The sequence below is a fragment of the Typopeltis vanoorti genome, chromosome 10, assembly GCF_054136105.1.
Source record: "Typopeltis vanoorti isolate ZY-2024b chromosome 10, IOZ_Tvanoo_1.0, whole genome shotgun sequence".
In the NCBI taxonomy this organism is placed as follows: domain Eukaryota; kingdom Metazoa; phylum Arthropoda; class Arachnida; order Uropygi; family Thelyphonidae; genus Typopeltis; species Typopeltis vanoorti.
This window is the reverse complement of record NC_143558.1, coordinates 101,047,331-101,075,239: the sequence shown is the minus strand read 5'-3', so window position 1 is coordinate 101,075,239 and position 27,909 is coordinate 101,047,331. Positions and strand designations below refer to the sequence as shown.

The 27,909-nt window shown below is 36.5% G+C and overlaps 1 protein-coding gene across 4 annotated transcripts in view; it reads left to right on the top strand.

The window, feature by feature from the left end:
- Positions 1-27,909, top strand: part of LOC150102632 (uncharacterized) — a 351,586-nt gene that overhangs the window by 143,143 nt on the left and 180,534 nt on the right. For 3 of the 4 annotated variants that reach the window (XM_090399113.1, XM_090399111.1, XM_090399112.1), the window contains one exon: positions 25,506-25,717. The exons of the other annotated variant lie outside the window; for it this stretch is intronic. The gene's annotated coding sequence lies outside the window, so the exon portion shown is untranslated. The remainder of the gene's footprint in view (positions 1-25,505; positions 25,718-27,909) is intronic. 4 annotated transcript variants of the gene reach the window in all.

The window sequence follows — 27,909 nt, the reverse complement described above, 5'->3', positions numbered from 1 at the left end:
AATGACTTTGGGAACATAGCCCTCAGTTAATATACTATTAGATCTACACATACCATTATCATCATCTGCCGTTATCGATCCATTGCTAGATGAAGGCCTTTCCAAGATTGCCCCAAGCTTGTTTTAGTTGGTTTTTCTTTCCCATGTCGGTCTTGTAATTCAGATGGTTTCATTAATCCATCGTGATTTCGGTCGGCATGGTGGTTGTTTTACCTCAGTGGAATCCAGTTCAAAATTCTGCTTTTGTCCGTCATTGGTCTTGTCGAGCAATATGTCCAGTTCATTGCCACTTTGGATGTTTCACTCTTTCTATAATATCATAGGCTATATATATATATACAGGGTGTTCGGGATAAATTTGACAGTTTCGTAAGGAAAAAGAAAATCTTCTTTGTATCTATTAAATTTAATGAATTGACAAAAAAACATTACAGGCAGAGTTAATTACAATACTATCAACAAGATTTACTCAAAATAACCACCATTAGCATCGATCACAGCTTCAATTCTGCTTCGGAACCTCGAACAAGCTGATGCTACAGTCTCCCTGGGAAGGGCCGCAAAAACTGTTTTAATTTTATCCATTAACTGGGCTTTTGTATTACTGGAAGTGCGATTGGTGTCTTTTTCAACTGCGCCCCATACAAAATAATCCATGGGGTTAAGGTCTGGGGAGTTTGGAGGCCAAACATTTGGACTGGTGAAGTCGTAGAAATTTTCAGACAACCATTTTTGACTTTTCCCAGAGGTGTGGCAAGGGGCCGAATCCTGCTGCCATACATACGGCCTACCATTGGCTACCCTTGTTATCCAGGGCTTGACTACAGTTAGCAACTCCACGAACAAAGCCCGAATTCCAATGCCAGGGTTCTTCAACACCTGTTCCTGCAGATTTGCGAGGAATTCTGCTGTACGAACGCAATCAGATCGTCTGCTAGGGATCTTTCTTCTTGCTACATCCTCGTAGTCACCATTGCAAGTCTCTAGTTCATGCCTGATTGTTTTTACTGTATTCAGGGAGCATTGGGCAGCAGTCGTAATATCCTTATTTTGATGGCGGGCACGAATCATCATGATACAAGTTATTCTCTTCCATGATTCAGGTGGGTTCCAGCTATCCATCCTTTCTGACATCTTGTATATGAATGAAGAAGGGTCCAAACTTTTAAATGAAGAGAAGTGTGTGTTAATACATGTAACTTACGGAAAAATATAATTAATTATAAATATGTCAAATTTATCCCGAACACCCTGTATATATATATATATATATACTGATTCACTTGTTCAATTTTATTATTATTGTTATTTGTGGTTGCACATTGCTCCATGAACATAACAGGGCTCTCATAATTATAGGTTTAGCTTTAAGCCAGTTTGTTTTTCTAGCAATTTGGAGTTTACAAATACCTGTCTTTAGCTTCTGTGGACTTATAGATAATGTAATCTGCGAAGCGTAAATAACTTAAATATCTTCCGTTTATCTTCACAGATCTTTTCTCTTTCCAATCAAGAAGTTGTAATATTTTTTATAAATATGCTGTGAATAGTTTTGGGTATACCGTGTCACCTAGTCTTATATCTCTCTGTATTTTCACAGTAGAGATGTGTCAATGCTAATTTGCTGGTCCTTATACGCTACTTTGAAAGAAGTCAACGGAGATCTCCCATGGGCAAGGTGCATTGTGCCGTGTAAGAAGTCACGTGTTTGTAGCTGGTACAAATTGGAGAAATACGATGCTCCGAAGTCAGTACAATTGTGTCCGGTTGAAACATTTGCAAGAAGGGAACTGACGGAGTTTGAAAGAGGAATTGTGATAGGATGCCATGTTACAGGCCAATCTGTTCACCAAATTGTTGACAAATTGGCCATCTCAGGTCAACAATCAGTGATACCATACTGAGATGGAAGCGCGGGTAGCACTTGCAGTCAACTGCAAGTGATACCCGCAGTGAACGACCTACCGCGCTTACTAAACGTGACCGTAAGGTACTACGAAGAAATAGGATAATATGTAAAAACCGCCATTCGTCGGCCGACACGTTGAACGCAGAGTTCTGGGCATCGACTGGAACATGAATCTGCATAAAAAAAAAAATAAGAAGAAGAAGAAGAACCAAGACTCATAACATAGGTTTCCATGGTAGGACAGCAATATGCAAACCCCACATTACCCAAGCCAACATGCAGCGCCATCTTAAGTGATGCAAAGAACGTTTACAGTGGGACGTGGCAGCTTGGAAAGCTAGGTTATGGAGCTACAGATATCCAGTGAGCGTCTCTTACCTGAGTACGTAACCCCAACTATGAAATTCGGAGATCGTGGTGTGATGTCCTGCTTTTCCTGGTTTAGCCCCGGATCTCTGTTTGTCATGCCACGAACATTAAACTTCGAGAGGTATCTGAATATTCTGGACTATGCAGTGCTTCCTACTTTGTTGCGTTTCTACGGAATGGACCATTGCCTCTGTCATCAACGTGTGATAAGGCTGCTGCTGTAACTGCGTTGTTTATGGACATGAACTTCACTACACTTGACTGACTTCCACAGAACCCTGATCTCTACCCTCTTGAACATTTGTGGGATTAAGTGGAGCGTTGGGTGGGGGGGGGGACGTCTGTCCCACAACAGTACAGGACCTCATTACATGCCTACAGGAAGAATGGTCCAAAATTCCTATGATCGCTATCGTAAACTTATGGATAGTATGCTCCTTAGGATTGTTGCAGTCATCGCAGAGAAAGGAGTCCTACATATTTTAAAAGTGAGCGCCATGGCTGTTTATTCCTCACACTATGATGTCCGGTGACTTCTTTCCAAACAGTGTATATAACTACTCCACTTTACCGAATCGAATGCGTCCTCATAACCAGTAAAATTAGCACATAATGGGAGTTGGTATTTATTGCACTATCCAATATATGCTACAGCTTGTGGTGAAGCTTACCCATTCTTTTGGTACAAAATCTAGTTTCACAAAGCCTAAGAGCTAAGACTTTTATAAATTGTCTGTCACCGATAGTAGATTGATAGGTCAATAGTTCTTCAAGTCTTCTACTTCACGCTTTTTCTCTTTCAGAAAAACAGTTGTCTTTTTACATGCTCTCAATACATAACTTCTCTTCAGACATAGAGTTAAAGTTTGGCCAATATTTTGTAAATACTCCCCGTCCCGCTTTTAGAAGTTCAGCTATGAGTCCATTCTCACCTGTAGTTTTTCCATTTTGCATGCTTTACATAACTTCTTCCGGTAGAATTTCTGACACTTCAGTTTTTTTTTTATTTTGTCATTCTGATATAATATCGAGTAAAATTCAGTTTTTTTGCTACAGCATATCAATCTTTGGGTATGTTTCCATCTTTGTAGTTTGACTGGTTTTGCTATTTGACTTTTTCTTTTTTTTTTTTTTTGAGGTTACGATCGTTATTTAATTGGAAGTTTTCTTTTTCAATATTAAGTTTGTGTGCATTTATGTTTTTGTGTTGATCCTCCAAACATTTTTATTTTTTAATTTCGTCTATTTATTTGATACTGCGTACCATACAGTGATGACTTCCATTGTTGAAGGTGCTGATAATCCAAACAGAAAACGGTCCTGAAATATTTTTTGCTCCTATTGAGGATAAACCCAATTTCACTAGTTTTTTCCATGCCCACGTTTCTATGTGGGCATGGAAAAGCCCACATAGAAACGTGTCTCTGTTTTTTTATGCAAAAAGAATTTCTTCACCGTTGAGTCTAACCTCTCACACTCCAAAACATCCAGTTTTAGTTGATTTAGTTTTCTGTTCGATTAGCCGTGCTTCACTTTTGAGAGTCCTACGGTTTCAAGAACTTGGTGAGCCGGTTCTCAGCCCGATGGTGATTTGTGATGTACTATAGATGGTTTGCTTGTTCATTCGTGTATCGCAAACTGTTGCATATTCAATAAATTTTATTATGACTGTCCTACTGTTATCAGTTCCTTGTTCCTACTTGTTTCGAAACAAATATATTTCCACTTAACCTTTTAAATCTTTTGATTTAAAAGGTTAAATCAAACGTGTTCATAAAAAATATTAGTATTCATACGTATTAATAGTATTAGTATCGCAAAAGTGCTATTTAAGAGGTATTACATAAACCATTTTGACCTAGATATTCCAGAGAAAGTTAATAGAGCTAGACCAGATCGATCTACGCCTAAATTAACATCAAAACACGATAAATAAAGAGAATACAAATCAAGTAAAGAGTATTTGTTAAGTTTGAATGATTTCTTTCGAAAAACTAAATCAACAAACTAGGTAAATAATAATCTTTATTATTTACCTACTTTGCTGGGGTTTAATAAAAAGCATAAGTGTGGGAATTAAAAAAAGAAAGGAAAAAAAAAGAGATTACGTGTACAGCGGTTCAAAATTTAAATGTTTTAACTATTAAAGTAACCGAGTGAAGGGATGTCCTTCATCGCCTGGTATAAGCTCACGACCTTCTAATTATTGGAACCCTAAACTGGCTTGGGGGAAAAAAAAAAGTATCATGTTTGGTTTCTAGAGCAGTCTTACCTACAATATTTCGTGGGTGAGATTCGTTTAAAAAATCAATATGGAAAATTGCATGGAATTATTAAAAATTCACTATTAATATTAATTATTGACATTAATAAAATTTTATGATTCGGTAGGTTTGTTTTCTTATGTATGGTCATTTATTTATTTTATTTTTAAACCCAAGATACTCTGCTGATAAGAAAATGTTGAATTTAACACCTTTCTCACTAAATCGGTGAGAAAAGTGTTAATTTCAACATTTTAAAAATTCAATATTGGGCTACAACTTTTCCATGTGGTTTTGTACCTTTTGACCTTGTTGATTTATAACACTTCATCCTTTCTTCTGTTCCCCTAGTATGTTGTTTTGAGTGATTAGTCTACTCTTCCTTTGATACGGTCGTACGGGTAGATTATCATTAAGATTTCCAGCATTCTTCATATCTTAAATCAAATGGCCTGTCAGATACGTGCGTTATTTTACGAGCTCTTCTCATATCAAAGAGCTAATTCTCACTTCCGATGTGAGCACATTCTTGAGGATGACTCGAAGAACCTATTAAAGTTATTCGAGTTGTTCTCAAGTTACTGGAGTTCAAGTTATTTGTTTTACATAAAGAGCCATTATAAAATGGCTCTTTATGTAAAAGTAACTTTCCCGGTCTCATACGGAAGTGATACTTTTCCTTCCAGGAAACTGTTTTTTTTTTTTTTCCGTTTTTCAAAAAGAATCGGTCGAGAACACGCATATTTAACATCTAATAGAACATACTCGCCTTATGGTCTTCCACTTTGGTTTTTCTTTACGCTTTCTCTTTCGTTTAATATACTCTTTTTTATAGCACAAAACTTTTTTCCCCATGGACAGTGGAACGTTGATTTCCAAAAGGACTTTTCCTAATTTCAACATTTTTTTTTTTGTGCTACATATTCCATATCATTGGGGGGGGGGGGGACTAAACTCGGTTTTTTCACCGATCATCCGTTAAATTAATTTTATGTTAAGCTTGGTTTTTGCCTCAAATAATTGTCTAGGACATTATGGAGAATTGAACTGAAAAGTAGAAAATTAAAAGTTAGATATCATTAGTAAATATTAACATTTACTTGACAATTTATTAATCGAGTAAATGTTAATAATCCTTTTATAGAGGTGATGAAAGGAATGCGTTGCACTATGTATTTAATTTCAAATAGTAGTTAATTTTTTCGGTGTTATATATATTAGGAAAATAATATTATTCTAATTAATACTTCACTGAGATAAATAAATAATGAATAAACGGAATCTAGTCAGTTTGAAAAATGCTGGATTAGCATACAAACTCATTAATTAGTCTTTCGATAAAACAGATTCAACCTAAGTCGATCTGGAATGACACTCAGTTTTACCCCAATTTTGAAATGTGCATGAACTGCAGATGTCAAGTTTGTTCCCAGCTCCCTAAATGGACTCGAGTACAAAGTCACTCAGTACCCATATACTTTAATTTTCTGTACCTGTATGTATTTTGATATGTTCGTTTAAAACCGGCCAGACGTTAATTATACAAGGTAGAGGATTCATTATTTGTGATAGCCGAAATCTTCCCCATTAAAGTTTCTTTAATAGGGAAGATTTCCACAGGACTTATGCAGTTAAATCAACTGCCGACTATCTTAAAACTGAGCTGTTGCACATTTAAACGCAAGCAAAATAAATAAACAAAATAAAATAAATAAAAACAAAAAAATTCAATATCTCTATCAGTTGGTAATAGTCATTAGGCATAAGATCTGTATTTTGATGAAATAAATTTAAAATATGATTATTTATTTCATGGGAAACATTTCACGAAAGAGATTTATATATCATTTTATATATCATATATTATTAATATTAATATTATTATTATTATATAAGGTGCCTCCATGGAGTTAAAAGACTCATCGCGGGAGATCCAACATTGACATACTAACCGTTATTCAAACAATACCTGTCATACCTCCCCTTAAACTCATTCACAGATGAAGCATTCACAACCACCTCTGGCAACGCATTCCGCCCATTTACAACCCTCCAAGCAAAAAATCTAGTCCTAACACTCTTGTTAACCACACTCTTACACAATCTCTAGGGATGACCCCTCGTTCTCTCCCTTCCTGCACTGGTCTTAAAAAGGTTATCAGTATCAATCCTATAAAACTCATTTAATAATTTATATGACTCTATCATATCTCCTCTCCTACGTCTATCACTAGTTTTTGAAGCTCACAGACCTTCAATCTATCCTCATAGGGAACATCCCACAGACCTCCAACATTTTCGTAACCCGCCTCTGAATTATCTCCACCATTTCCACATCACCAAGAAATCCAGGTGACCAGATCTGTGCACAATAGTCCAAATGAGGTCTTATTAATGCCTTATAAAGTGGGACACTCACTTCCTTATCCCTGCTTGCCAGTGTGTTCTTCAATAACCATGTAATTTGATGTGAAGTTTTGGCAACCTTTCCAATATGCCGTCGAAACTTAAGCTCTCTGTCCACAATAACTCCCAAGTCCCTAGCCTTATCAACTTCTTGCAGTTCAGTTCCATTAATATAGTAAACAACATGTGATCTCATCCTTCCGAAGTGCACCACCTTACACTTGGCCACATTAAACTGGCAGCCATTTAGTTTAGCCCTTTAGTTTAATTTAGTTTAGTTTAGTTATTTAGATTAGTTTAGCCATTTAGTTTAGTTTATATATGTTATATCATAACATATATACATGTTATTCGCATTTTTTCAAAATCAGAGGAAATACGAATCATCCTCCGATTCCTAAACTGCTACTCGTATTTTTGTTTTATGCTGTGACTTTTCATTTTTTCTTCTTGCAGGCTGTTTTAATATTTAGTGTTATAGTTTCCTCCTTCACGAATTATCACTAAAGCGAGAATTCTTTAAAAACTTCCTTTCCCCGAAGGCTATTCAATCTACAAGTATGGCTTTAAAAATTACTACATATTGTAATAGTAGAAAAGTACATTTTCAAAGACGCCGCTAAATTTTGAAGTATTGATTATGCCGGTAGCAACATATACACTCGAATCAATGTATACTTATCAGTCAACCAGTGTTCTGCGGCGATTTCATAAAGCAGACCACTTACATTTCTTCTAGCGTTCGGGTTTTTTTTTTTTTTTTTTTTGTGAATACAATAGTTTGTTTTCCACTTTAATGTGAATTGTTGTCAGATTTTCCCCTACAAAAGATTTCCAAGATTGATATGTAAGATAGCAAGCCTCCGCTGTTTGTTGCTCTCTTTGTAATTTCGATTATCTATTGTTACGGAGGCGAACAGGGGTGGTAATCTAATCAGCTGCAGAGGAACTCGTTTAAGACGTTCAACAATCTAAGATGTTTAAATAATTTAATCATAGAAATTTTACCCTAAGGCTAATTATATTAAGATAACTTCTTGGCCAAAGTATACACATATAATACGCGTGGATTGTGATATTAGTTGCCATGCTCATTAAAATAATAAACAATCACAACCTGTATTGCAAGTACACTTTATTAAAACTGTTCGTGCCCAAAGAATTATTCCAGCGGTAGATGGTTTTCATCGGCTAGTGTGGGACCATTAACTTGCATGTTGCAGGTCTGAAACGGCATAAAACAGTGTTTGATTTCGGACACAAGTTTTCAGACTAAGAGTAGATTATCCTACTCTTGGTCTATGCTCTGCTAATGCGTTAAAAGTTCTCAACATTTTTTTTTTTTTTTTGCAAATAGAGAAAAGTCAAACCTATAAACAGCGTTCAAGTATCAGAGCAGAACCAATTTGTTTCCCAATACCTCATATTTAAGTTGTTGACTTAAGTGGACTGAATTCATGAATTTTGTTGGGACTGTTCGAAGGGATAGGACATGTGCCGAGAGTTGCTAATAGATTCTCCTTCCTCTACTCTAGCTTGAGATATTCCATCTTAACTTGATGAAGGGACAGTAAATAGAAATCTGAGATTGGAAAGCGCCTAGGTAACCCAGAGCCAGCACCCGTCCTTCATACACTAACCAAAACAACTACTGTCATAAATTAGAGTTTGTCTAAGTTTTCGAAAACTCAGATTCAGGAATACTTTTCGTTCGTATTTTTTTATCTGGCCGAATTCTCTGTATATAATGAAATAGTTTTGTTTGATTCAAGTGGACACGGACTATAATAGATTCTTGCGTCTAGTAAGAGGCAGAGTAGTCAACGTATGTTTTTGGCATTCGGCATCACAGTATCCTCATTTTTTTTATAATAATTCATTTTTAATGTAGTTAGTTTCTTGCTACGCGGGCCGAAGCTAAGGTTAAAATAAAATAAAGATTTCAGAAGTACTGAACTACAAAGTTAAACCATAACATGTGGGACAATGAACGGATCTCAGCTATATCAGATTTGCGAATCACTGTCGCTAGCAATGCCTGAAGACAGGAAAGCCTTCTCTGCTTCTGGGGAGGGGATACCAAATACACGGAGAGTAAATTGTTTATCAAGAAGCTGCGAAGATAAATAATATTTGTCCTCTCCCCTTCCACACGCATCACAGTAATACTGTATATTTCGGCAAATGCTATATAAAAATAATAATAATAATGTTTCTAGAAAAAACTTCTTTATTCTGAAACATTTGATAACTTTATAGTCTTACGTGTCTCACTGTGACATGTATTTGTATTCTGTTTCATTATATGAAGTCGACTTTTCACTTGATAGCAGTTTCGTGATAACTGTGTTTTGTAAGAGGGGGGGGGGGAAGAATTAAATTTCCTATACAAAAGTCCGTGTCAGATTGCAAATAAACTCGACATATTTACTTACTCTCTTCAACATTATAAGTGCATTAGAGGCATTTCGTATTTCACTTCTCTCTCGCACGCACCCCGCGTACACACATATTGTGTGTGTTAAAAAAAAAAAAAAAAAAAAAAACCATTTCGGCGGTATAAACATTATTTAAATTAAGGGGATATTAAATCCCACATTGTTTTAAAACCGAATAAGAAACTCAAAGATTGGAATCAGAGAGTTTCATGCCGAATATAGTAAACTATAAAAGTATCGGCGATTACTAGCGTGAGCTAATGCAAGTAGTCCTAGTACGTAGTACAAACTCGGGCAACTCGTTGCAAAGGTCCATAATGTAAAAACACATTTCCTAGGAAATGTATGCTGTTATTACATTATGGCGGGAGGTCACTACCTAGACCAGTTTCAGCCTTTTTTGAGGCTTCATCAGTGAGTAGCTAGACCAAATAGATACCAAAAGGTATATCAGAGAGTTTCGGCATGAAACTCTCTGATTTCAATCTTTGAGTTTCTTATTCGGTTTTTAAACAATGTGGGATTTAATATCCCCTTAATTTAAATAAATGATGTTATATTTCATTCAAAGAAAATTATTTTCTGGTTGATCAGATTGTTACGTTTTAATTTACCTATGCTGTAAAACTTTTGAAAAACTATTTTTAAAAGCACTCACAACCTTGCTCAAATACTGTTTCAATATGAGCTGACAACTTTCTTCTCGATAAACAATTAATACTGCCAGCTTCCTGATATCCACATGCCAAATGGATGTTATCATGTTGCTAAATAGTCTTAGAAATGCATAACAGATCTGATATGATTGATAAATTAATTTCCGATTGTACGAGTGAAATAGACAATATAGTTGACTGCTTTTGAGAAGGGCCACTACCCAGACATAATATAGAACACTATACGCGTCCGAAAAGAAGTGTGCTTTGCATTACGAGATATTAGGAGAACTTTAGTGTGAAGTTATCTGCTTCCATATACGAGTAGCCTAGTCGTGAAGATACTTCACTCGCAAACTTTTGTTTGCTCACGCTTGGATAAAGGGTTTAAACAAAGAATCTAATTCCTTGTCTTGTAAAATTTATCTTGTAAAGTAAGTGAAAAAAACTTTCTACAACTAGAAATTTATAATTTGTGACATCATTCATTTCATTGGAGATATGTTTTATCGTCTTTATGAAATACCGTTAATGAAACAGTTTCGAAATTTACGATATGTTTCTGTGAAGTACCATTTCATATTTCACTGTTAGAAGTTAAGTTGCATAAGGAAATAATTCTCATGTGCAAAGTTTTCGAGATCTGAAAATGAGTTAAAATTTGTGCGTGTAATAGCAGCGTCATTTATTTTCATTACCCTGGCTAATATTCGTGAACTCAAGTACCTCATAATTTCACTCTGTTCACTGCATTAATGTTCTAGATTAACTCACGTAGCTCGACGTGCTCTGTTTTTATCATTTTTGTTCGAGTTTCACTCTTGAATCGCATTTATTGCCTCATCAACTAGCAGATATATGAATATTTCAAAAACGTGAGGTTTTAATTTCCGTTTCCCATCTGACCTCATTCCCGACAGGTATTTAGTCTTTATAGGATCTTGAGAAATTATGAGCGGGGTTTATGTTTTGTTGTCGCTCTTGTGATAGGTTAACATTTTCTCTTGGTTATACATGTTTTTTCTCAAGTATTTTATCCATCATGAAACTCATTTCTACTTGGAAACTAAGTGGTTTACTTTTCAGTATGAGATGTTTCGGCATTAATTGTTGATACCCGAATAACTCCGTGTTGTTGTTCAAGTCATCAATTCTGTGATATTTTATGCTTTCTTGGTTGCTCATTTTCATTAATAATTCCTTGTATACATAATTTAAAATGCTGATTCCGTGTACTTAATTTGTGTGTTGTGTTTCATAACGAATCTGAGAATCCGTTATCAACAAGTGTTGAGTTTTTACTTAATTAATTCAATTTTAATGTGATTATGCACCTAGAGTTTTACTCCAGTCATGTAGTGAAGTTAAATAACTGCGCACCCATCAAATGAAATTTAAAATTAGAGTACATTTAGCCAAGCATTTAACTTACATACGCATCCACTAATTAGTTAGATCGAAAATGAGGTTTGGACTTAATTGCTGGATTACAAATCTTCTGTACTAAATTTGACTGAAGTAGATATTTAATGTTTTCGTGTTGTTAACTGTATCCACTTGTCTCGAAGTTTATAGTCATTTGGGATAAATCTCTTCGGCAGAGTGCGCGTATCTCCACTTGTAGCTGAACTCTGGAATTTTATATTCCTTATTAAGGATAGTCGATGAATCGTAACTTGACTAGGAACGAACTGAAAGCCAAGTTACACTGAGATATTCGCGTGCTAACTAGTGTAGCAGGGGATTTGGGAACGATGCCAGAATGTTTCCATAATATCAGAAACTAGAAGTTTCACTCCATCTCACGCACACTAAGGAAAATTACCGTCAGCTAAGGTCCAAGGTTGCAGCGGGTAGTGTCTTTTACATCTAAAGCAAAATCGCTAGCGTGTGTCTGTCGTTCTTTCGGCATCTAAAATTACACAAGAATGCGTGAAGTACCTGTAGGTAGCACGGTCATAACATGGATTTCATAGTTGTGATGCATAGGATTTGTCCTTGAATATATGTGTCAGCCGCAAAGGCATACTAAAAGTTAAAAAAAAAATACTCTCAAAATATTTTTTTAAGAAGTTTATTTGAGTTAAGTGAAGTGACAGTCATCATGATACGACAAAAAGAAAAGTATATGAAAATATTTCATAGAACTGCTTCTGCTTTATTTCTTTACACATATGTCAGTGTTCCAATTCAAAGCATGACACTACGAAAACGAGAAATCAGATTTCTCTTAAATGTGTGACTTCATCATCATCATCATCATCAAATGCCTGCCATGTACCCTCAAGGGGTGTACAGGATATGATAGTACTATATGAGAAAATTATATCATTACTAACTTCCTATTTACAATTTTCCTCCAAATCACTTTTTTTAAGAAGTCACAATTTTTAAGAAGTGTGACTCCTTAAAAAATATATAAAAAATAAGTATTTTTAAGACCTACAGATTGACAAATACGAACAATTTGAGACTCCTTTTTAATCATTGTTCTCTTTCTAGTTTTTTTTTTTCCGTTCTTGCAATTTTATTTATTTATTCGTATGGGGTTCCCCCCCCCCCCCGTTCCTTTACCGTCCCTTAGAACTGGTTGAGCCCTCCTAGTGAGGAATTAAGTATGTATTTATGACTGTAGATCCGTGCGTGTTTACCGACCGGTTTGCTGTTCTAGGGAAAGAGCGAAACACTCAAGTTTCCGGGTAAAAAACCCTTTACCGCCGTATGAGACCGGCTAACTCACCTTTAGTCGAAAGAGACCAGATAAAGGTTCCTCACATCACGGACGGGAATCGAACCCAGGACTTTACGAACTAAGGGCTTCTATACCGACTGAGCTATGGTGATAGCTAATGTTCACTATTGATCAAATCAATGCGCAGCTGTTTGTTAGTATAACCCACAAGTTGTCTTGACATGCGTGTTTAATAAAAACCAGTAGCTCACTAGGTGTTTTTGCACGGTCTCAGAAGTTTAGTACCAAGATTCTGCAAGAACAAGAAAAAGCAAAATAGTAAATACTTATATATAAGTGTAAGCCACAACCAATTAAAAAATTGTCTGAAGCAAAAATCTTAGATTCATCAGCTTTAATGTGCAAAATCTCAGTGTCTTGCAACTTTAATATGTTGGTGAAATTTTTTAGTGGATTCCAAGTTTTGTGGTATGTTTTCTTTGCCTAGTTCTGTTGCTTATTGCGTCATAATTTTCTGTAATGTATCCTTAAGGAAGCGTACAGAAAGCACATGGTCCAACACATGATTTCATTATTAGTTTTCTTTCAAATTAGTCAAATGTTATTGGTTACGTCTCCAAATTGATGAGCCCCTAATTTTTTGTGGTCTAAAGTAATCTTCACTTTCTGAAGTCTTTGTTCAAACTTCCTTTGATAGTTGTTTATCTCTATTTGTTGAAATCGCCATGCCACTTTATTATTTTATGTTTCATCTACCGTTGTATTTCTAACACAGCATTCCGATCCATATTGTTGAAATTGGTTTAAACATCTGCCTAAGCAGTTAAAATGTATTTGTATGTTTTCTGTTTTTCCTATTTTCAGTCTTGTTTTCTGTTTTTCCTATTTTAAAGTCAACAGCAACTAAAGTACCAAAACTGTAAATAGTTTTGGTACTTTAGTTGCTGTTGACTTTAGTGGCAAATTTGTTGCAATTTTATTCAGTTTAGTTAATTTATCTTGAACACTTCAAGCAGATTTATTTACCGGAATTAATCATCTATATAGACAGTAGAAACTTAAAATTCTTCAATTTCTTTACTAAGATTAACTGGTTTGTAACTTACTTAATCATGACCAACTACTTGGCTGAGCTCATAAAGAAAGATAGGATCTTCTGTTTTAATGTGAGAGTTGATGAGTTATTCTTTTCTTTGATAATATGGGTCGATATAGAGAGTGGAGAAAAGCACAGGGAAAAAAATCCTCAGTCCACCTACGGTACTAATGTATCATAGGTTTATTTAAAAAAAAAAAAAAAGTTTTCAGAAACGTAGGCTACGAATGATTATTAAAAAAAATAGAACAATATATGAGCCTCAGGTAAAAGAAAAATCATCATCAAAATGTTTGCCACCAAGGTTCTATTTCAGTGAGACAAATAGGTGAAAGTCGCTTGGGGGGTCGGGACTGTGTAAGGTGGATGTTGATGCGAGTTCCCACTACAGTTCTTAAATTCTTTCCAGGCTTCCTCTAGTTGTACGAAGTCTCGCATTGTCAAACATAATATAAATAATTAAGCTGTTTTCCATAAGGTTGACTTTTCAGTAATGTTATAAGTTATCATTCTCTGATAACGTTTATTTCTAATATTTAGTTGGATTATCTCATCATTTTAGTAATAGAACATTTCTGCAAATGCATTTTTATTTATTTTCAGCATCTCTTCTCCTAAAGCAGCGTATTCAAAATATTGGAAAGATTAATGTACAAAAATAAAACTATTCTTTTTATTCAGTTTTTAATTTATTACTTCTGATAATCAAATATTCCTTTCAGTTATTGAGAATACGACAATTGCGTATTTTCCATATTAAATAAGAGTTTCTAGTAAATCAGCAACTTTTAGCTGTAAATATTGAAATTAATGTCCTACAATTACTTTGAAATTTGTGCCTGTCAGTTGCAAGATGCTTCTGAATGAACTCCTACTATTTATACTTTGGAGTGAATGTGTTAATGTCCAGAGAGCCCACCAGCTTGAGTGTTATTCGCATACGTTATAGTTCGTGACATACTGCCAAATATATATATATATATATATATATATATATATATATACTGTATATATGTTAAAGATACCAAAAAATTTTATACTTGGTTTTAATCCTTTTTCTATTAGTTTTCCAAAGTTTTGCATTACGTCAAGTAAGCAAAACTTTGTTTTGCTTATTTGAAGTAATGCAGGACGCAGGACATATATGGCGCAGAGGGTGAAGCTTGACGCTTTTCATATTCCCTGTTGTCTGTTTCGGGAGCAGTGATGGGAGAGATTTGTGAGCTATTTTAGCTTGCCCTGAGTGGGCAGAAGTGGTTATTCGTCGTTGGGTGTTAGGATGGCTTTCGGTCTTTTATGTTTCCAGTAGTCATTACCGTCATAGTTTCCGGCTTGTTGTATCAGTTGGTTTGGATGGATAGATGTCTTCATAAAGAATTTTTCTGCTAGGGAGCGTAGTAGTGGAGAGATGTAGGGGATATTTATGTCCCGGTGGATCTGGGCGTTCCTGATGAACCACGGGGCGTCCAGAATCATTCGCAGGCATTTGTTCTGTAGTCTTTGTAGCTTGAGGATGTTTGTCTTGGAGGTATGGCTCCAGGCTGGGGAGGCGTATATGACTGTGGGACGGATCACTGTCTTGTACAGTAGTATTTTATTTGTTGAGCTTAGTTTGCTGTGTCTGTTGATCAAGGGGTATAGCTGGGCGATAACTTTTGAAGCTTTGGTGCATATGCTCTTGATGTGGCTGTTGAAGCATAATCACTTATCGAGAAGTATTCCTAGGTATTTTGCTTCAGTTTTCCAGGGAATTTTAGAGTTGAACAGGGTGATGTCTCCTTTGGGGGATGCTCATCTTCTTGTGAAGAGTATCGTTGTACTTTTCTGGGGGTTTAATTGTAGTCGCCAGTCTTTAAACCATTTTTATAGATTCAGGATGGTGTCTTGTAGTTTTTTGGTGACGAGAAGTGGTTGACGAGATCTGGCTAGAATAGCCGTGTCATCAGCATAAAGGGCGATGGTGGATGTGAGAGGATTTTGAGGGATGTCTGCCATATAGATGTTGAACAGGATCGGGGCTAGCAGTGATCCTTGAGGAACTCCAGCGAGGATTTTCCGTTGGGTTGAGACTGTTTCATTGATTTTGACTTGCATCCTCCTGTTGGAGAGGTATGATTTGATCAGGTGTATCATGTTTAGTGGAAGGTTAGCGATGATAAGTTTGTAGAGGAGGCCTTGGTGCTAGATCTTATCGAAGGCCTTTGAGATGTCTAGGAAGACAGCTCCAGTGTGTTGATTCCAATTGAATCCTGCGGTGATGTATTCTACCAGTCTATGGATTTGATGGGTGGTGCTGTGATTTTGACAGAAGCCGAATTGTTCTTCTGGAATGATATTTAATTGGTTGACATGATCTTGGAGTCTGATGAGGATGATTTTCTCAGCTATTTTCCCTAAATTGGATAGCAGGCTGATGGGACGGTAATTTTCAGGTAGGTGTGGGTCTTTGCCTGGTTTGTGAATTGGGATGATGTCAGCTATTTTCCATGACTGGGGGAAGTGCTGCCATTTGAGGATTGAGTTTATGATATTTGCCAGATGTGCTATGGCTTTGCGTGGTAGTGCCTTGATGACTTGGTTAGTGATGCCATCCGGACCTGGGGCTTTTTTGATCTTGAGATGGTTGATGATGCCGATTATTTCGGTAGGTGAGGTAGGCATTATAGGACTTGGATTGACATCGGGACGATTTACTGTGAACCTGACTTTACGATGGATCTTGTATACGTGGCTGATGTTTAGGTTATCATATGCAGGACTGCATTATTTCTCTAGGTTTCTTGCTATGGCTTCGGCTTTGTCAGTATCTGTGTATGCAAGGTGCTGTTCTGCTTGCAGAGGGGGGAGGGATTTGCGCTTGATCCTGAGGTTGTTTAGGAATTTCCATATAGAATGATCTGCTGTGGAGATGGAGGTGAGCTTGTTGTCCCATTGTTGGTTCCTGTGGTTCTGAAGAGCTTCTCGGACAGATTTGTTTAATCTGTTGAGGGCTGTTTTGTCCTGGGGAGCACGAGTGTTGTGATATATTTTTCTTTGTCTGTTTTTTTCCCTTATTAAGTCCATGATTTCTTCCGGGAGACCATTTTGTTTGTGGGTAATCGTGGATACTGTGGCTGCTGTTATGGCTTTATTGATTTGATTGGTGAGGTTCTTTATTGCCGTGTCTATTTCTTCCTTGGCTTTTATATGGGGAACCGGACCAATGTGTTCTGGTAGCACACTCTTGAGTTTCTCCCAGATGATGGAGGTTTGAGGGGGAGGTGACTGATCTTTGTTCCCTAAGTGAATTAGGATTGGGTTGTGGTCTGATGATAATTCGTTCAGTGCTTGAATGTTGTGCTGATATTTGATGTTGTGTAGAATGGTGATGTCTAGGATGTCGGCTGTGCCAGTTGGGCTGTGGTGGGTTGGTTCATGGGTCCTGTTACGACAGCGTTGTTTAATCCTGTGTAGCTGAAGAGGATACGGCCATTTTTATTTGTGGTTCTGCTGTTTCAGGAGGGATGTTTGGAGTTTAAGTCCCCAGTGACAATGATGGATTCATTTGTGCCTAGTACAGCATCCAAGTCAGAAAATAGCAGGGGAGTTGTAGGCGGCGTAGATTTTAAGTCTTCCAGTTGAATTTGTGTGGACTTCGACACCGGTGAGTTCTAGGTTGGAGGTTGGGGGAGTGAGTATTCCATTGTGCCTGATGCAGTTCCTGATAAATATGGCTGTACCACCACCTCTGTAGTCCAGTCGGTCGTTTCTGTATAGTGTGTAGCCTCTCAGTTTTGGATTGTCTGCAGGTCTTAGATGAGTTTCATTAATTAGGATGACGTCAGGGTTGTATCTGTGAGAGAATACTTGAAGTTCCAGAGTCTTGTTTTTTAGGCCATTGGCGCTCCAAGAGCGGCGATCTGTAGTGTGTCTGGCATTAATCTAGTTTTATTCATTAACAAGCATTGATAATATGGTTTGAGTTTCTTTTAGAAATCTTTTTGTGGAGTTTGGTGAAGGGTTTGACTTACTGAAGTCTTGAAGCATGTTTGCCAATGAGGCTGTGATGACTGTTGTCATGTTTGGAAGAATTTGGTCCTGCTGGATATATTTGGATGAGCGGGCTATTTCGGCATATGTCCTGCTTCGACGGTGGCTTTCCAGACTGTTGGTATTTTCCACTTGTGAGAGCTGGTATTTTGTTGTCTTTTGTTGCATGTCAGGCAACTGGGGGAGCAGTCATCTCAGGTGCCTGTGGGCAGGGTTCAGAGATCTGTTTCCTTTTGTTGTCTGTTTTATTCTTAGGGTAGTGACTGCAGCCTCTGTAGTTTGCCAGGTGGGGGCCCCCGCAGTTCGCGCATTTGGCTGGTGAGGTCCTGGGTTTTGAGCAGGTTGTTGATTCTGCTAACTTTGACAGGTGGGAGTTCGTGGAGGCAGAGGTCTTCAGTAATTTCATCTGTGCAGATGTTTTCTGTTACTCCCCTGAGTACAACTTTTAGGTTTTTCTCCGACTTCAGTGAGTAAGTATGATATTTAATATTTGACTCATCCATGGTTTTTGTGAGGAGTCTGTAGTCGCTTACTGTGGTAGGCTGGATTTTAACTCCGTCGGCTACGTTTTTTGCCCAAGAATAGGCAATTTGCTGGTTTTGTATAATAGGCCTAAGGGCCGTCCAACGTTCTTTTTCCCGTAGAACAATTGGGGGAACTTTTTCGTTGTTAGGCGTGGGGAGGTCAGTGTTGGGGGCATCTTCTTCCATCCCCTCGTTTATCTGAGTCTCCGCTGTTTTACGTTTTTTCCGTGCATGGGTTTCTGTATCATGTTTTGGAGTGGGAGCAGAGATTATCAGGTTCATCTTCCCTTCTTCCCCTGATGTTGAGTTGTCCCCTTCTGTGGAGTTGTCTGTCGCTGAATATAGGTTTAGAAACCCTGGCCACTCTACCTCAAATTTCTTCAACAGTTTCTTGAGGAGGTCGAGCGCTAGCTTCTTATCCAACGATTGGATAAAGATATCCAACGATTGAAGTAATGCAGAAGTAATGCAGAATTCATATATATCTCATATACAAGTAGACAAAAGGTGCTTGACCTTCTTAATAAAAATCTCAGGATGAGAGAAAGATGTAGAAAGTTTTTTTACCTTGGTGTAATATACTTTAAAGATACCAAGAAATTTTATACTTGGTTTTAATCCTTTTCCCAAGTAAGCAAAAACAAAGTTTTGCGCGCGAAATATATTCATATCTGAGTGATATGAAGTCACTAGCCTCTATATACAAGTAGCTCAGTATATACAAGCGCGCAAAACTTTGTTTTTGCTTACTTGGGAAAAAGGATTAAAACCAAGTATAAAATTTTTTGATATCTTTAACTTATATTACACCCAAGGCAAAAAAACTTTCTACATCTTTCTCTCATTCTGAGATTTTTATTATAAAGGTCAAGCACCTTTTATCTACTTGAATATGAGATGTATATGACTTCAGCATTACTTCAACCTTGGTATCTCTCCCGGGTCTGGCTCCCACTGACGAGACTTCAATAAAGATCGAAACCGGTTGGAAGCTTGGGTGATGAATGGCAATGCTGTAGCCCATGAAGTTTCAACTGAGCCTCGGCTGTTGCTGTCACCCAGGTCCTGGGGGGGGGGGGAGCAATGAATGGCAATGCTGTAGCCCATGAAGTTAACTGAGGCAGGCAGTCTGTTGCTGTTACCCCGATGAAATATGAGCGGCTCTGCTCGGTGGTGGAGTGAGCCTGCCACGGGATAGAGCCAACGCTGAGAGTTCTTCTCAGTGACAGGGGGTGAGCCTGTTACTGAGGGGAACAACGCTGAGTTTTTGATCCTGCAGGTAGCTCATTGTTGGGTGATCCGAGGGATCTCACGAGTTTTTGGAGAGGTAACCCCGCACTTAAACAGAGAATCCGGTCTGGGCAGTGGCCCTTCGAATTATGCATTGCATTACACACGACTGAAAGGGGATGTGCTTTGCATTATGGGATACATACTATCCCATAATGCAAAGTAGCTTGTTTTGCTTACTTGGAAAAAAAATTAAAACCAAGTATAAAATTTCTTGTTATCTTTAACGTATATTACACCCAGGGTAGAAAAAAAACTTTCTATATATATTCTACACTGAAAATACGATACATTCAGTATGTAACTCCTCAAGCATTGCTACTTTGCAGTCACAAACTCCGTAGCTAAATTTGGCACTCATCTTCTCACTCGCAATTTGCATCCTTCGAGCTCTAATCCATTCACCAAGCAACAGCCACTCAGTTGGACTAAAGATATTGTTGCACTGCCTTTGTTTTGGACTCCTTCCTATAACACATCTCAAATATTAGGACTTTTCTGGAATTCATTCTGAAAATAATATTTCGTCGCCTCTGTAGTGACTGTGAATAGTAAACATGAATTTAGACTTATCTAACCATTATTCCAAACTCCGGGTTTAACACTATTAAGTTATAATAATAATAATAATAATAAACATGTACGGTCTGTTTCGGAACAGTTTTCAACTATTGTTGATCTTTATAATTTGAAATAAGAAAAGTTACTTGATTGTAAATTCAGGTTTCATTTGTATTCTTCTTTACGCATTCTTTTGGCCATAAAAAACTTTTCAGTTTGATGAACTAAAACATTAGATCAGAACAAGAATTGCAGCTTTGTGTTAACTGTATATTTTATCGAATAAAACGTAGACAAACTCAATAAAAACTGAATAAAGATTGTATTCCCATGTAGGTTTCAATATTAAGAACTACTAACTTCAAGTGCTCTCGAGATTTTTTGTTGTAAGTGAAAAGCATTATTCTTCTTGTCCAGGTTGAAACAGTCACTAAAGTCGTAAATCTCTTTTCAAATAATATAATGCAGAGATGGGGGGAGGATTTCATTATTTCATTGGAAAACTTTGAAGTCATTCCAGATAATTCCCGAAATTCCCTCCAGAGAGTCCCATCCGGTCTTAGATTATTGTAGACAATGAAAATTATATGCGTAATGTTAAAAAAAGGATAAAAAATATGATTGCATTTTATGCATATCTATGGCAGTGATCGGAAAATACTCTATTCCTTTGACATTTAACAATTTGTATTAAATTAAAGTTTATTAAAAACATAAAATCTAAAATTTAATTTGTTGAATTTAAAAAAAATGAACTTTAAACATGTTCATTTTTCTGAGGAACGTGATATATGATATATTCACTTACTAAATAAATTATTAATAATATTATTTTATGCGTTTCATATTGCAGAATATCGAAAGTTACTAAAATCAGGCTTCAGTCTGTGTTTATTTTGAGCCTAGTATACAAAATAAGGGTTCACAAAAGACCGCGAATTCCCCCATGCTGAAAAGCAGTATACTCATTCATAGGTTGATGGGGTATGACATGTTAAGAGTAACTTGTTAAATTATTTCTCTCTTTTAAAATGTACTTTTCAATCAACACTTATTTCTATTTGCATTAATTCAGAAAGAATTATGATTAAAAATAGAGATGTAAATCCTTTTATACTATAATGAACTGTGTGTGTGTGTGTGTGTGTGTGTGTGTGTGTGTGTGTGTGTGTGTGTGTGTGTGTGTGTGTGTGTGTGTGTGTGTGTGTGTGTGTGTGTGTGTGTGTGTGTGTGTGTGTGTGTGTGTGTGTGAGAGAGAGAGAGAGAGAGAGAGAGAGAGAAAGAATGGTGTTGACAGAAGTTCACTTTGTATTTACGACTTGGATTGTATTATTTTGTTTTCCAACTTTTTTTATCAGTTTGATTTGATTTTCATTATATATATATATATATATATATATATATATATATATATATATATATATATATATATATGCTCAAAATTTATTTTAATAAACTATTAGGTATATTTATGTTCTCTAGTATATCAAAGGTTATGTCTTTTTACTTTATCAAATACTTTTTTAGCCTATAAACAAAGTGAATGATATTGAAACAAAGTACATTATCTATAATAGCGCGTCTTTTTTTTTCTAAATTCATTTTGCCATTATTTTGGCATATCATTTAATCTTCTGCTATATATTAATTAAACTAATTCCTCTTTTGAATATTAAAATTTCGACGCTTGTTTTCCATTATCGGTGTGTGTGTGTGTGCGCGCGCGTGCGTATTATTTAAATAAACTTTAATAATCGCTGAAAAAATGTTTTCCAGGAAATTTTTACAATTTGGAATTCCCCTCTATCTTTTCCTTTTGTTCTTTACTTTTTTATTTTTCCTAAATTCAGTTTTAGGTCTTTCATTATGATTATGTCTTCTGTATCATTTTGTATATTTACTGTAGCCTTAGTATAATTGTTACCTATACAGAGATCTAAAAATCTCATAAAAAGCATCTCGTGTAAAAAAACGTTAGCCAAAGTATACCCAGGAAGCAGGATGTTGATAGCACCTTTACTGATATAATTTTTAGTGTTGTTTGTTGTTGGTGCTGTTATAGCTAAACTGGAAAGATGGAAGAAAGTACTGGAAGAGAGAGGTATGAGACTGAGCAGAAGTAAGACAGAGTATATGTGTTGCACAGTGGGCGGCGGACAGGAGACAGATCTGGAGTTGGAAGGAAATGTCATCAGGAAGATTAGGGACTTTAGATATTTAGATTCAGCAGTGAAAGAGGATGGAGAGGCTGAGAAGGAAGTGGGATGCAGGATACAAGGTGGATAGAGGAACTGGAGAGAGATGGCTGGAGTGCTATGCGATAAGAAGGTGCCGATCGATCTAAAAGGCAAAATCTACAGGACAGTAGTGAGACCAGCTGTGACGTATGTTATGGAAACTGTGACCCTAAGGAAAAATAACATCAGCAGGATGGAAGTAGCAGAGATGAGAATGCTTAGGTGTATGTGCGGTGTGACCAGAAAGGATCGGCTGAGATATGACTATATAAGGGGAACAGTGAAAGTTACGAACTTAGGCGCGAAGATACAGGAGGCAAGGTTGAGATAGTTTGGTCATGTGATGAGGAGGGAGGAAGAGTATGTGGGAAGAAAGGTCATGAAGATGGATGTGCAGAGGAGGAGGAAGCGCGGGCGGCCAAAGAAAAGCTGGAGGAAGTTCGTGGAGGAGGACTTGAGGATAAAGAACCTGGATGTGGTTACAGCCGAAGACAGGAGGATATGGAGGAGATTCACTAAAAACAGCGACCCTACTTAAGTGAGACAAACTGCAGAAGAAGAAGAAGAAGAATGTCATTTTTTTCAGCACGAAAGGTTGAATATCTACAGTATAGTATAGTATAGTTAAATTCTTAACTATACATTGAATTGAATTGGATTGAATAATTCGGAAAAATTGTTCTAGAGAACTAAACATAGAACTTCGCTACGTCAGGCTTACAGTCAGCACGATAATCTCCAGTGGCGAATGCTGGTCTTGAAATTCACGCTTGCTCTTGTTATCATTCATGGAGTGAGAGGTGTGATTGAAGTCTAATTAGCGGAATAATGAACTACTGACCATTTAAAACTATATATTTAGAAAATTATGTACATTTAATCATACAAACACAACATTTATTTTATAAATGATATTCTATCTTTTTCAATTTAGCTACTTGAATATACATTCTACTCTACGGTTCTTTTTTATGAACTGGTCAATAACATCATCATAAAAAGTTGGTTGTAACTTAATTTTCCCAAGCAACACGCACACTTGTAAAGGCTGGCTGAAGCTCACCGGCTAGAACTACTTTGACTGCGTATGGCCTTGTGTTTAAGACGACGTGAAGGGAGCGGAAATGGCTATGCGCGCGCATGAAATCACAGTGCTGCAACGAGGACCTGGAAGCTCCTACAACCGAGCAAGCCAAGGTAGCTTTGACTAGACGAGCAAGCATTGCCCTTCGATACACAAGCATAGCTCAATTATTGCCGTGCAAGCTTAAGACGTCTTCTGTCTACAAAAATAAAAGCCTAAATGGAATGCTTATAAATGCATGAATTTATTAACAAATAAGTATTACTTCTTTCTCAATTAATGAGCTTGCATAGCAAGCATGGAGAATTCGCCCCTGATAATCTCATAACGGACGATGAAATTCGTCTAGTATCTAATGTCATTCACTAACTTCCATGTCACTTTAAATTAAACCTACAGACTATCGTTTCTAGTTGATACACTATCTAATCGGCCACTTAGGCTAGCAATATTACTTCAACCTTTTGCTTTCTCAGTACTTGACACTTTTTACATGTGAGATGTTTTTTTATGAGATATCACTTTAAAAAAAAATCAAATAGTTTTGCCTACTTCATCGGTTACAGTCGAATAAATTGCCGAAATCAGTTGAACCACACAACTTCTTTCGGAGTCTGACGCATAAATTTTACTTTCGTTTCCTTCCTTTGGAACACCGCCTTCTATTTTGGACCAGCTATGCAGAAATCGAGAGTCAACCTAGAACAACACTATAAACAACTGTATTTCAAATTTGGTAGGAATCGATGGACAATACTGGAAGATGTCTCGGAACAGACAGAGAAAAACTATGCTTTTTGGGTGATTGTGACTTTTATCCTTTTAAAATCGATTGCATAGCTTATATTTGCATTTCTTTTATTTCAGCTTTTATATGCTTTAATAGCTTATAGGTATTTTTGACATCCTTCGTTCTTCATCCTTTATTATATTTAATTTCATCTTCCAAGCTTTTTACTGGTTAGACTTTTAAGGACTAATTTTTTTGTGTGTGTGTTTTGTTTCCCATGATTATTTTTGGACCAGTGTAGAACGATATTGCGAACTGTCAACTGAACTGACACAAAGAAAAGTAAATTATGATCAACCAGTTAGCTATTTAAAAAAAAAAAAAAAAAACTCCGAACCGTCTACTTGAAATTTTGCAACGCAATATGATAATTTCACTCTACCCTCTCACATAATGATATTGACTTCATGAAAAATATTCAAACGATTAATTTCTATAATGGTAGCTGCCATTCGAAATAGTTTTAGTCAGTTATGCCATGCAATGCTTTTTATCGTAAATTTTTTTAACTTTGCTTGTCACAAGATCTTAATTCACATATCAGTAAATCCATACTATCTAAACATCCGCGATATGTATTTATTTAGGAGTGTATTTCCCCCCCCCCCCCGCGCGCTGCGATAACCACAATACTTTGCTTCGAAAGTGTCGAGATAGCGTTAACTTTCTTAGTGTACTTTAGCTTCTTAAGCTTTTGTATCATACGAGGCCGCACTAAAAATAAATGAGTACTCACTAATGCAGCGGGTTATACGTTGCTTCGCTTCCGTAATAAGTTCAGATGATTTAAATGCACCAATAATAAATTTACGAGAGATTGTGACTTTCTAATCAGTGGAAAGATATTAGCAGAATGATTCTTTGGAATGGATCTCGGTATATATCTATCATTTGTTGTTATATTGCAATATAATCTAAACGTCTGTAAATTGTCGCAAGAATTAACTTTGAACTGTCATGTTTTAAGAACATATTTAAATGCATATTTATAAAATAAAATAAAATAAAAAAAAGATGGCGATGCCATAAGTATTTTACTTTGTTAACATTCTTAACGCTTATTAGCTGCAAAGTTTTTAAATGTTTAGATTTATCTGTTATTCGCGTTCTTTTTTTACATCTCAGTGTCACCTATATTTTCTCTTCATACTCTATTACAGGTGAGGACTCGAGGCATGCGTTTTACCCTCTTCCCGAAGCCCAGAAACATTAACATGAGAGAGATGTTGTGATTGGTTCCTCTGCTGGCTGGAAGTATTTGCTGTTGGGTGTCAACTGGCCAGGCAAGACGACATGACTCGGATGTACACGTAAGCGGTATCTTAAGGAAAAAGGAGAAACTTCTTACACAGCTGACGTCGGCATTACACAAGTAAGTGTAGATCTTCTTCATATTTCCTTACTTGTGTACTGCCTTTTATACAGCAACTCACCGGCCACGAGACGAGTGAATCGCTGCATCTGTGCACTGACCAGCGTACTATGGCTGCTCAGTCCGACGGTGCTAGCCTAAGCGTTAGCACGTTGCATCTGGTGAAGCTCTTTGAGCAAGTGCAGTGCAGTGTAGTGTAGTGTAGTGTAATGTAATGTAGAGTACGGCTGTTGCAGTATGGCACCTGGGAATTAGCTTGCACTGCATTATGTCTGGAGTTTTATCTTCATTATTGCTACATTCGTATATTTAGTGACGCAGTGTCGGTCTCCACTAGTCCTGGAAACACTTCAACACTGATTGATTTATGCAGCTGTTCTGGGAGGAGGGACAGGGGTACGAAAGAATCGATGTAGTGATTTAACTTCAATGTAGTGCAGTGTTATATAAGTGAACATGCAGGCTGTGAGTGCATTGTGACACGGGGAAAAAAAAGCAACAACTGTTGTTTGATAAACGGGTTTTTCAAGTTTTGCATTTTTGTAATTTTTTATGTGGTGTCATATGCTCTTTCTCATTGTAAACTGAAGTAACCATAGTAGTGATAAACTTGGCTTACTGCCGATGCCTAAAAATCGTGAATGAAAACAAGTAAGGAATTAGAAGTGCAGTTCTTCCGGTTACAACTAACCTGTATAAACCCAACGTAGCCTATCCACACGCGACACAAATGGTGCTAATCTGATTACGAATAGAGGATACTATGTCGAGAAGGAGAGCGGAAGTTATTCGTTTAGTACCACTGTGATCGGGGCGCTGTTTAGTACATCCGTTTCTCTTTGAAATTCGCATTTGCTAAATGAGAATATTATAATATTGCATTTGTTTGACAAGGGGTAAAAATAACAAACTCGACAATTTCGTGCAATGAACATTTAATAGAAACGAATAGAATTTCATCAGTATGTATGCATTTTTTTTTTTCCAGCCATTATTCGAACTGACAAAAATGAATATTTATTCTGGTTTTCACAGCGTTCTATACTATTTATATAGTGCTCACTTTCGAATGTGTAAGATAACTTTGCATTTTGAATTAAAATAAATCTTAACTGCAATGTTACGTTGCTGTACGGAACCATTTAAAATTAAATGACGTGTGAGAGTAACGGTTTGTGTGTTTTGAATTGATTTAATCCAATACATTATATGTGGTGTCCTTGAAACCATGCATCATTTCAATATTTATGTAGACTAATGGGAGTTTATTTCTCGTTCTTAACATCGCTGTTTTTTATCGATGTTAAGATATCATCAGTCTTTCTTACTTTTATTTTTTATTTATATTTGATTTGATTTGTTGTGCAGAATCCAAATAAATCCAATGGATTATTACCAGGCGCAATAATCCATTGTGAAAAATACAATGGCGCAGACTTGCTTACATCAACAGAGCAGTCGGTGAAATCACTGCTCATCAACAGAGGCCTCTGGATTCGAATTCTCTATAAAGATAAATGTTGTCTGCGAAAGCTTATCTGGATAAGCTAATAATTTCTCTAGTTTATAGAGATTGTGTCCTTCCCCAAAAAAAACTTTCCAAATAGTGTGGGGGGAGGGGGGATCTGTGTTTGGATGTACAGTTGTCTCTGTGCATATGACGTTGATCCTTAAAAGTTTACCAAGAAAGATAAAAAAGTATTCCCTATTTTTTTCGAATCACGCATAAAACATTTAACTCTTCCTAGTGGCATGCTATTTTAATAACTTTTTATTCACTAAAACACCATGCCACTAGGAAGAGTTAAACGTTTCCAACATAATAAATATTCTTTCAGTGAATTTCATCAGCTTTTTGGCTTCAAAGTTTACCAAAAACAAAACAAAAAAAAAAATGTTTCAGATTATGAGGAATATTCCTAACAGGTGTTTTTTTTTTTTTTTTTTTTTTTTTTTTTTTTTTTTTAATAATTTGGGAAAAAAAGAGTTCTGGAGTGCGACATATTTTAGGTTTAGAGAAGTTGAGAGTAGCTTACTCCGATTTCCTCATAGGTGCTATATTTTTTGTCCATTATTGAGAATTTCAGGTGATTACGATCTATCTTAGTATGTATTCCGCTATGGTGATCATTTATTGTTAAAAAAAAAAAAAATCAGCTAACGCCTTTTTTTTTATTCCCGTATACGGGAGT